We start from the raw sequence: 10,503 nt of genomic DNA, 5'->3' as shown, positions 1-10,503 counted from the left end.
TTGTGTATTAAAAACATTACATATTCACAATACACTGTAAAAATGTTAAATATGCTTTATGTGTTCACATCTAACTTAACTGCTTTTATTCAACTAAAAAATATTTAACCACTGAATCAAACTGAAAACATTTTACACCAACATAACTAATCTGAAGGGTTAGATCAGGTAGAAATAGCTCTTTATGGTAACAATTGCAGGTTATCAAAGTTTACAGCGTTTTTATTAAAATTAAGATTAATGATTTTGACCAAATCATAAGCATGTGTAGTTCTGTTATTTTAAAAATGTTTATATAAATTGCAACCTTTTTTTCTTAATATGTGCTCAATTTTATTTTAAATTTAATATATGCAGAGTAGGAATACAATATATAATTTAATCTCTTGACCAACAGGATTGATTTGTCCATTCTCTCACTGCTTCAAACCTAAAATTAACAACATTATACTGCACACTTAACAATTTAGTGCTGTTGGTTAATTCTGTCTGGAACCCCTGTTATTCTATAAAAGAGCGAATCCATAAAGACAGTCAAAAGATTTGACCAACCATTCACTTGCAATATCCATCTTAATGACTGCCATCATTTACCCACACCATGTTACAGGATTCAAACCACACACTGAGACCACACAAAGAAGATTTAGAACATGTGTAACCTCTAATAATATATGTTAATGACATCTAACATCACAACCCTCTATGGCCTGTTCATTGTATGCTTTCTTAGTACCTGTACTTTGCTGTTCTGTTCATTGTATACAATATATTCAATTACACTGTAATAACACTGCATAAGATTGTACAACTTAAATAGATCTGTGCTTGTCTGGAATGCATTTCTCTTTGAATCATACAGTGACATGAGTTGAGATTCTCAGATTCTTTAATGGTTGTAAGGAATCATCCGGTGGTGACAGAACATCCAGCAACTATACCATCAGTTCAAACAAATGAATGATCTTGAGAGGCAGACTTCAGGATTATTTGACCCCAGTAATTTACAGAAAGTTCTTGTGCTCATAGTAAAGAGTAACTTTTGCTTAGGGTCAGTGTTTTTTTTTTTAGTATGTGGCATTAGTCGTGTCATGGTGGCACAAGCAGTTCTCCTGCTGTGATGCCACCTGTTTTGCCTCGGGAGATCCAGTCGGTGGCACAATCACCATGACATCCTCCTATGCGGCCATATTGTCATTCACGTCCGCCACATGTTCCTACAAACAAACCAAAATAGTGAATAAAATTCAAATTGAAATATGACAGAGTAGCAGAGTATTGACGGGTACTAATTTCCCTTATGTACTTGAGGGAAATGGTAAATTGGGTGTAGTTCATGCATGCAACAGAACATTCAGGTTTTGTAATAAAGCACTCCAAAAGGGAAAGCTCTTACACAAAACAAGAGATGCACAGGTAACTTACAGTACTATCGGATTCATAGAGGTCATTGCCGAAGCCACTGCAGGCTACATTAGATGTGTTCTGTACTAAAGCATTGGACCTCTCTATAGTTTTCAGGTAGAATACCAGCAAGGCAGAAAGAACGATCAAGAGCAGAATGACAACTATGACAGAGGCCACAATTGCTCTTGAGTTGTTAGATGATGATGGTGGTGCTGTGAATATAACGATTATGTTGTTAAAATTAGGTTTTGGTAAGATTTTCATGGTTTGTTGTTACTAACTTCATAAAGTGTTCTCACACCAGTGGGATTCAAAAGTCTGAGACCACACTGAAAATCTGGTATTCATAATTGTAATTTAAACCTGAATATAGACAGAATTTAATAAGACCAAGGCAAGAAACATGGTTTAAAATGAATACTTAAGAGGAAAATGTAAGATTCTGCACTATTTCTAGATTACTAATCAAATAAGTAGATTTAAAAGCATCAGGATTAACACAACCTTGTGGCATCCATGCCAGTTCGTTCATGCTGTTCGAGTGCACTATTTGGGATGTCGAGGGGGACATACCAAATACTAAGACATTGCAATCTTTCACTTTTTATGCTTTGTTATGCTAACAATATAATTTGCAATAAAAAAGTCATAAAATAATTTTCACAATCTGAATTCCACTACACTAAAATATAAAGTTTTTGGATTCTAACAAATTTAACTTTGACACATTCTAACACATTTCTGAATTTAACAATCTCTTACTTGTCTGGTCTGTCCCAGCACAGTTCACTCCAACCGTATATTTTATGTCATCCAGGGCAAGAACACCCTTCTGTCATTTAAATCCCTCCAATACAATCTGCATCTCATTAAATCACACATAATCAGTATAATCACACAACAAACTTCATGCAGAATCTGTAAGAATGTTGAATACAGTAGGTTTTAATATAAGCTGTGACCTGCTATTCCGTTTCTGAGGTGATATTGACACGGAAATATCTCCAACCTTCACCCCTTCATCCAGTGTCAGCAATTCATGTTTGGACCCTCCAGACAGCCTCCATACGATGAGTTTACTGTCATCTTTGAAAGAACATAATATTAAAATCATTATTTTGACATTATAATTATTATGTTAGCTTGACAAAGCCAACATACTGTTTTTCTACAAACTTGGTTTAGGTTTTTTTTTCAAAATCCCTAAACTAAGAGCAAAATTTCAAAAACTAACTTCTAGAGCTTTCAAGTTACATCCACCAAACTTAGCATAGACCATCAGACTGTTCAGGAATACTATGTTATGTCTTTTATCACTGATCAAATTTATGGTTTTCGCACAGTGAACGATCAAATATCAGAAAAATACCACTGACTTACACACACAGAAGTTCAAACAGCATTCAAACATTCAAACGGAATGCTTGTAAATTCAAATTCCAAGTGTCAAAAAATTTATTTGCAAGCAAAACCACAACAGGCTTTAATCTGTTTTAAGTTTTCACTTTATCTATACATCAAGATTGCGATTTGTCTTACTATATATTTTCTGACTGTATAACCATCAACCGTCTACTTTTAAAACTAGTTTAACCTGTTGAAGCATTTGATCTCCGCACTTAGACCTGACGAGTAATACTAATTTGATATACTAAATTGGGACATACAAAGTTGGTCTTAGCGTGACAAAATAACTGATGTGACAGACAACTAAAACCGATTGTTTGATGATATAGATGTGGTCGTACGCAGGGTTGGCTGATAAACACAAAAGATCAGGCAGGTTTCTTTGGTTGGTGCCAGGTGAGGGCTCAGCAGCCAGGCATTCTAGGTAGCAGTGTCACGCTCAGGAAGAAACAGGAAATGACCTATAGTCAAAAAGAGGACAAAATTAAACCCACTTTCTCTGACTATATATTATTATTCAGGTTTAAAGTGAATGAGAATGAAGGTCTAGATTATTTACTAAATGCTTAGTATTACATACAGTATTGGTAAGCCTATTTAAGCACATAAATCACCTTCCTCTGTGTGCAGTGTGTTGTCATTGGGTGGTGCGCCGTAGAACGTCTCAGCTTGTGCACTGGTCAGGTCCTAATCTAACCAGTATAGTGATGGGTTCTGAGTGTTGGACCATCCACACAGACCTCTCTCTAGATCACAGATGCTATCTGAAGCACACATGAAACAGGATTAAAAAAAAGCTGATGAAAAAATTTAGGGCTGGACATTGTAATTGATTGGATGGTAAAAAGCGGTTTCTATGACAGGTTGATAGAAGGGAAGATTTAAAAAAGTAGAGAGCTTGCTGAAAATCGTTTCAGAGGCAGAGCAAGTTGTTACATTCTTATAAGAGATTACAAAGACACAAATTTTGTGCCTTTGGTTTAACACACAAAAATGAATATAGCACAACAAGACCAAGAGCAATTCTTAAGAAAGAAAATAGGGACAATTTTGATTTTATGACCACTTTAACTTAAAGGAATACTTTGGGTTCAATACAAGTTCAGCTCAATCAAAGTCTTTCTAGCAAGTCAGTCCACAGTCGGCCATCTTTGAAACGCTCTTAGGAGGCTATTTCCAGTCAAGCAAGTGCTATCTACTTGAATGGAGAAAGACCAAAATCTCAAAAACAGTTGGCCAAGATTACAATCAAAGAACATACTTCAAATCAGCAATAAAATCTGACAATACTGGTATCATAAATTTTGATCCTTTACCTCAGATTACACTAAAAAAATGAAATTTTCCCGGCTTGTATAGAGTTGATTGACAGGTGATGTCTGTATCTAAAAGGTGATTGGCACTTTTAACTGTAAGGCAGGACTTCCTTTCTACATCAGTTGACCGTTGGAGCTTAGAGCTCCTTGGTTGAGCGTTCCAATTTCTCCCGTTCATTTTAATAGATGTGGCCCATCTCTGTTAAATACTCTGGCTCAATCGACAGCATTTGTGGCATAATATTGATTACCACAAATATTAATTTTGACTTGCCCCTCCTTTTCTTTAAAAAAAGCAAAAATCTAGGTGAAGTGAGGCACTTACAATGGAAGTGAATGGGGGCCAAATTTTTTACAGTAAAATACTCACTTTTTCAAAAGTATAGCTACAATCAAAACTATGCGTGTAAAATGATTTAAGTGTGATAAAATCCCTACTAACCTTTTCTATGTAAAGTTATAGCCAGGTTTACAACTTCGTTGCCATGACGATGTAATGCCAACAAACTCTAAAACCCTAAAATGACTGTGAAATTACTATTTAAACAACATTACAGCTCAAATAATACATGCGTTTTAACAGAAGAATTAATGTAAGTGCTTTTATATAATTATAAGCTTCACATTTCTGCCTTTAAACCCTCCAAAAACTGGCCCCATTCACTTCCAATTGTAAGTGTCTCACTGCAACCTCAATATTTGCTTTTTTTAAAGAAAAGGAGGAACGATTCAAAATAAATTTTTGTGGTAATCAATATTATAACACAAATACTGTCGATTTAGCTTAACTTGTATTGAACTCTGAATATTCCTTTAAAAATAACTTGGCTGTCATAATACAAACCTGTTGTGGGACAGCTGACAGCTTTGAGTAGGTGATGTCATCAATGGTAATAAAACTCTCTTTGCCCCTCCTCCCTCCACCTCAAACTGTAGCTAAAGCATAAACATACTTTTACACACAATAGTTGATTCAATCCTTTAAGCATAATAAGGAAACAGAATATGTTTCATTTCATAAGCATTGCACTTTCTTACTGTGCATAGTAACTGTGCACCGACTGTGGTCGGTCTCAGGGTCAGTTCTGGTTGATGCCCAGTTTTGGTGTAACCACTTGGCTCCTCCAGAACTGGTGTAACCACAAATCTGACTCTCAAATTGACACATAGTGGGCAGAGAACATGACACTGACACATATGCCACATCATCCAAAGCCAGCTGACCATCAAAACCAGAGTGCATGGATTCACACACCAGCTAAATAACAGAAAGAGAAAGGGAGAGAAACAAGGAGAAATGAGGATAAATCTATTAAATGAACAAGGCTTAAGTTTGTCTGATGAATTTGAACAATCTTATTCTGTTATACAATACAGTGGCTCTAAAAAGGTTTGAACACTTCAGCCAGACTTAAATTTTTTTCGAATGTCATTGCATTTAATATACTGTAAGCCTTTATGTACTGTATGGCCATACACAGAGCCATAATGTGCTTTGCTAACAAATCATGCATACGGCAAACATGTAAACAGCTTGAACATTTAATAAATTGTGTACACCTGAAAAGCAGTGAGCTGAGGAGGCACGGGGCAATGGCCGTCATGCCAGATGTTGCCATGGGCACCACTGCGCATCCACAACAGCTCTTCTGTGTCATCAGTAAATAACAACTTTACAATGAGACCACCTGGGAAAGAGCAAATGGAAAATTATGAGCGATGTGAGTATGAGTGTTTGTTTTTTTATTTTACACTTCCATAAATTATATTTTTTTGATTATTTCATATCCATATAAGTTTACTATCACAGGATATCTATTACTTTGTTTATAACAAGAAAAATAATTACTATATTCATACAAATAAATACTATATCACATTGATTTTCTGTGCAACAATGAATTATCAAAAATGGTGAATTATCATTATATGTGTCATGTGTATTTTGCTGATTCTTGTATTTCATGACTTTTATTTGGAAAATTCTAGTTCCTGGTTCAAGTCATGTTTTCCCTCCATGTTCATGTGTCTTGTTTTCATTGGTTTATTGTTTAATTATCTTGTTTAGAGTTCTGTTTGTTCATTGGTTTGTTCTCCCAAGTCCATGTTTTTAAACCCTCATGTTTTCCATTGTCCTTGGTCAAGTATTGTAGATGTGTTGTGTAACGTCGTGTTATTGTTCAAGCCAAGCCAAGCCAAGCCAAGTCAAGTTCATGTTTTGTTTTATTGTCAAGTCATTTATGTTGGTTTTGTTTTGTACTCACGTTTGGATAACTGCACTTTGTAAATAAACTGTACCTGGGTTCTCTTTACTTCATCGTCATCATCATTGCCAGCGCCAGCACAACATTACAGAAATACTTGATCCAACCATGAACCCAGCAGTTCTATTCCTACGCCTACGTCAGGGGAGTCATCCCCTAGAGGATTATGTTGAGGACTTCTGCTCTCTGGCCTGCCAGGTTTTAAGGAGGTTGCCTTAAAAGATATTTTCCGTTTTGGACTAAGTGAGCCAATCTCCACTCTGATGCCTGGTGGTCACAGCTCCCTCAGCCTCACTCAGTATATCGACCTTGCCCTGCAGATCACTGGTTCTACGTTCACTGTGGGGTAGGCGGATGCCGAGCCAGAGTTCCACGCCATGGCCACCGAGCCAGAGTTCCACGCCAATACCACCGAGCCAGAGTTCCTCATCATGGTCGCTAAGCTAGCGCCATCTTTTGTCACAGCAACGCCTCAGCCTGCTCCATGCCACATCACAGCAACGCCTCAGCCTGCTCCATGCCACGTCACAGCCATGCCTGGGCCTGCTCCATGCCACGTCACAGCCACGCCTGAGCCTGCTCCATGCCACGTCACAGCCACACCTGAGCCTGCTCCATGCCACGTCACAGCCACGCCTGAGCCTTCTCCATGCCACGTCACAGCCACGCCTGAGCCTGCTCCATGCCACGTCACAGCCACACCTGAGCCTCCTCCATGCCACGTCACAGCCAAGCCTGAGTCTGTTCCATGCCATGTCATGGCCACATCTGAGCAGTTGGACCTGGAGATTGTTCCCGCCCTTGTACCCACCCTTAGTTCTCCTGAGCAGGCAAGGGGAACTTTCAACCCTCCGACCCCACCTGGAACCTCTGAGCCCTGGACTCCGCCTTGGCCTGTCGGTCCCTCGACATTGCCTCAGCTCTGCTTTCCCTCGGCTCCACTGCGGTCCTTCAGCCTGTCGGCTTTGCTGGGGGTCCCTCATCCCTCCGGCTCCTCCTTGGTCTGTTGGTCACCTGGCTCCACCTTGGCTCTCCGATCCTCTGGCTGCACCTCGTCCCTCCGATCTGTCAGCTCCACCGGGGACCTCCTTCCCTATGGCTCCACCTTGGTCCATAGTCCCACCAGCTCCGCCTCAGTCTTCCGATCCCCCAGCTCCGCCTTGCTCCTCCGAGCCTCCCGCGCCGCCTTGGTCCTCCCTGCCTCCGGCTCCACCCTGGCCCTTCGATTCTTCGGCTACTCTCCAGGTATCCAGTTCTCCATGGCTCTGCCCCTCGAGCCTCTCATGGCTCCGCTTTCCATGGCTCCGCCCCTTGAGCCTCTCATGGCTCAACCCCCCACAGGCTCCGTCCTGATCCCATGCTCCACGCCTTGCCAAGCCATGCCTCAAGACCACCCCCCAGCTCCCTATTGAACTTTGAATATTATGTCATGTTTTATGTGTTTGTTCATGTGTTGGGGCGTCGGGAGCCGGGAGTCATGTGATTCCTGTTTTCCCTCCATGTTCATGTGTCTTGTTTTCATTGGTTTATTGTTTAATTATCTTGTTTAGAGTTCTGTTTGTTCATTGGTTTGTTCTCCCATGACCATGTATTTAAACCCTCATGTTTTCCATTGTCCTTGGTCAAGTATTGTAGATGTGCTGTGTAACGTCGTGTTATTGTTCAAGCCAAGCCAAGCCAAGTCAAGTTCATGTTTTGTTTTATAGTCAAGTCGTTTATGTTGGTTTTGTTTTGCACTCACGTTTGGATAACTGCACTTTGTAAATAAACTGCACCTGGGTTCTCTTTACTTCATCGTCATTGCCAGCGCCAGCGCAACATTACAATATGCATATACACCTACATATAATACATGCTATTTCTTACTCAGGGTGGTGCTGATGTTTCACTGATTGACTCGATTTACATTTGACATTGCTATTTGATGAAGAAACAACATGAAAGTGAACTATTGCAAGTACAATACATGAACAGTATGATATGACTATTGTCATTTGGGTGTACTATTACATTAATGCAATTTGTGCATCTATTTAACTCAATAAGTGCATGAGAAGGGGGCCTGGGTAGCTCAGCGAGTATTGACGCTGACTACCACCCCTGGAGTTGCGAGTTCAAATCCAGGGTGTGCTGAGTGACTCCAGCCAGGTCTCCTAAGCAACCAAATTGGCCCAGTTGCTAGGGAGGGTAGAGTCACATGGGGTAACCTCCCCGTGGTTGCGATTAGTGGTTCGCGCATGGATCGTGGAGAGTAGCATGAGCCTCCACATGCTGAGCGGTGTCATGCACAGCAAGCCACGTGATAAGATGCATGGATTAACTGTCTCAGAAGCGGAGGCAACTGAGACTTGTCCTCTGCCACCCAGATTGATGTGAGTAACCGCGCCACCACAAGGCCAACTAAATAGTGGAAATTGGGCATTCCAAATTGGGGAGAAAAAGGGGATAAAAAAATGTGTGAAAGTCATGAATCCTGTTCTAGATTTGTCCTGATTTGTTGCATTATCTCTTTGATTTATAAAAAAAATAAAACATCAAAATATATTTCATTCTATTATTTTGTAATTGTCTTGAAAATATTTTGAAAATGTTACACTATCTGGGCATTTTGTAGATCCATTTGTTATAGATATAAGTGCCAGGTCTCTAAAAACCTGAATATGTAAGAGTGTTTAAGGCTGAAAGGAATAGTTCACCCAAAAATGTTTATTCTTTCATCATTTACTCACCCTCATGCCATCCCAGATGTGTATGACTTTCTTTTTTCTGCAGAACACAAACAAAGAAGAATATCTCAGCTCTGTAGGTCCATACAATGCAAGTCAACAGGGTCCAAAACTTTGAAGCTCAAAAAGCATATAAAGGCAGCATAAAAGTAATCCATACAAATCCAGTGGTTAAATCCATGTCTTCAGAAGTGATATGATAGGTGTGGGTGAGAAATAGATAAATATTTAAATCCTTTTCTTTACTATAAATCTACATTTTCAAACAGCCCTCCTAAGCGTTCTTCTCTCCTAAGAGTTCTTCTTTTGTTTCGATTTGTTGCTATTCTAATTCTTCCTGCATATCACCACCTACTGGGCAGGGAGGAGAATTTATAGTAAAAAAGGACTTAAATATTGATCTGTTTCTCACCCACAACTATAATATCGCTTCAAAAGACATGGATAAAACCAATGGAGTCATATGGATTACTTTTATGCTGACTTTATATGCTTTTTGGAACTTCAAAGTTCTGGCCACCATTCACTTGCTTTGTATGAATCTACAGAGCTGAGATATTCTACTACAAATCTTTGTTTTAAAACACATTTTTCTCATTTATTGGAGCAGTGCTTAACCGTGCTAAACTTGCCGCCATAAGCTAAGTTTTTCTGGGTGGTTGCTAAATGAGGTCGATCGATGGTGGATTTTGCTGATATCGATAACTAAGGTGGTGGAGACAGATGATAACCGGAATAATGATTTTATTAAATATTAAAAGATTTAGTGCATAACGCTGGACTTTTAATTATAAACAAGCCCGAAATACATTGTTCATGTCTGCATTTCCAGCTCACACAAACATTGTCATACTGGCTAATAAATACTGTTTGAGCAGTAATTAATCAACAGTAGATCATCATTCATCAATAGTAGATCATCAGTGATCACTTGTCAATTGTCTTGTATGACTTATTTTATAACATTTCAGATTAATAATTGTAAATGAGTCCATAACCAGTGAAGGTGACAAAGTCTTGTCTTCGTTACAATGCTTTATACAGTGGTGGCCAAAAATATTGGCACTCTTAGTAAATATGAGCAAAGGCGGCCATGAAAAAAAAATCTGCATTGTTTATCCTTTAGATCTTTCATTCAAAAAAATCACAAAAATCTAACCTTTAATTGAAGTAAAACAATTGAAAGAGGGGAAATATCTCATTATTAAATAATATATTTTTCTCCAAAACACTTTTGCCACAATTATTGGCACCCCTGGAAATTCTTATGAGTAAAATATATCTGAAGTATATTCCCATTCATATTTTAAACTTTTTAGTTCACCTGGGTGACTAGGAACATGAAATTGTTCAGCCATGACTTCCTGTTTCACAGGGGTATAA

At 38.9% G+C, this 10,503-nt stretch overlaps 1 long non-coding RNA gene across 2 annotated transcripts; it reads right to left on the bottom strand.

Annotated features, from left to right (window-relative positions):
- Positions 1-318: 318 nt before the first annotated feature.
- Positions 319-6,094, bottom strand: LOC127430617 (uncharacterized). 2 transcript variants are annotated; one of them, XR_007895462.1, is made up of 9 exons: positions 5,691-6,094; positions 5,169-5,388; positions 4,975-5,066; positions 3,429-3,578; positions 3,156-3,275; positions 2,370-2,493; positions 2,170-2,266; positions 1,426-1,619; positions 319-1,217 (listed from the first exon to the last, which is right to left on the bottom strand). It is a non-coding gene; the product is annotated as an uncharacterized LOC127430617 (long non-coding RNA). The 2 variants fall into 2 exon arrangements; XR_007895461.1 differs by having other exon boundaries at positions 5,169-6,093.
- Between the last annotated feature and the right edge of the window lie 4,409 nt (positions 6,095-10,503).

This window comes from Myxocyprinus asiaticus, chromosome 40 (assembly GCF_019703515.2).
Source record: "Myxocyprinus asiaticus isolate MX2 ecotype Aquarium Trade chromosome 40, UBuf_Myxa_2, whole genome shotgun sequence".
NCBI classification, from domain to species: Eukaryota; Metazoa; Chordata; class Actinopteri; order Cypriniformes; family Catostomidae; genus Myxocyprinus; species Myxocyprinus asiaticus.
This window is presented reverse-complemented; position numbering and strand designations above follow the sequence as displayed.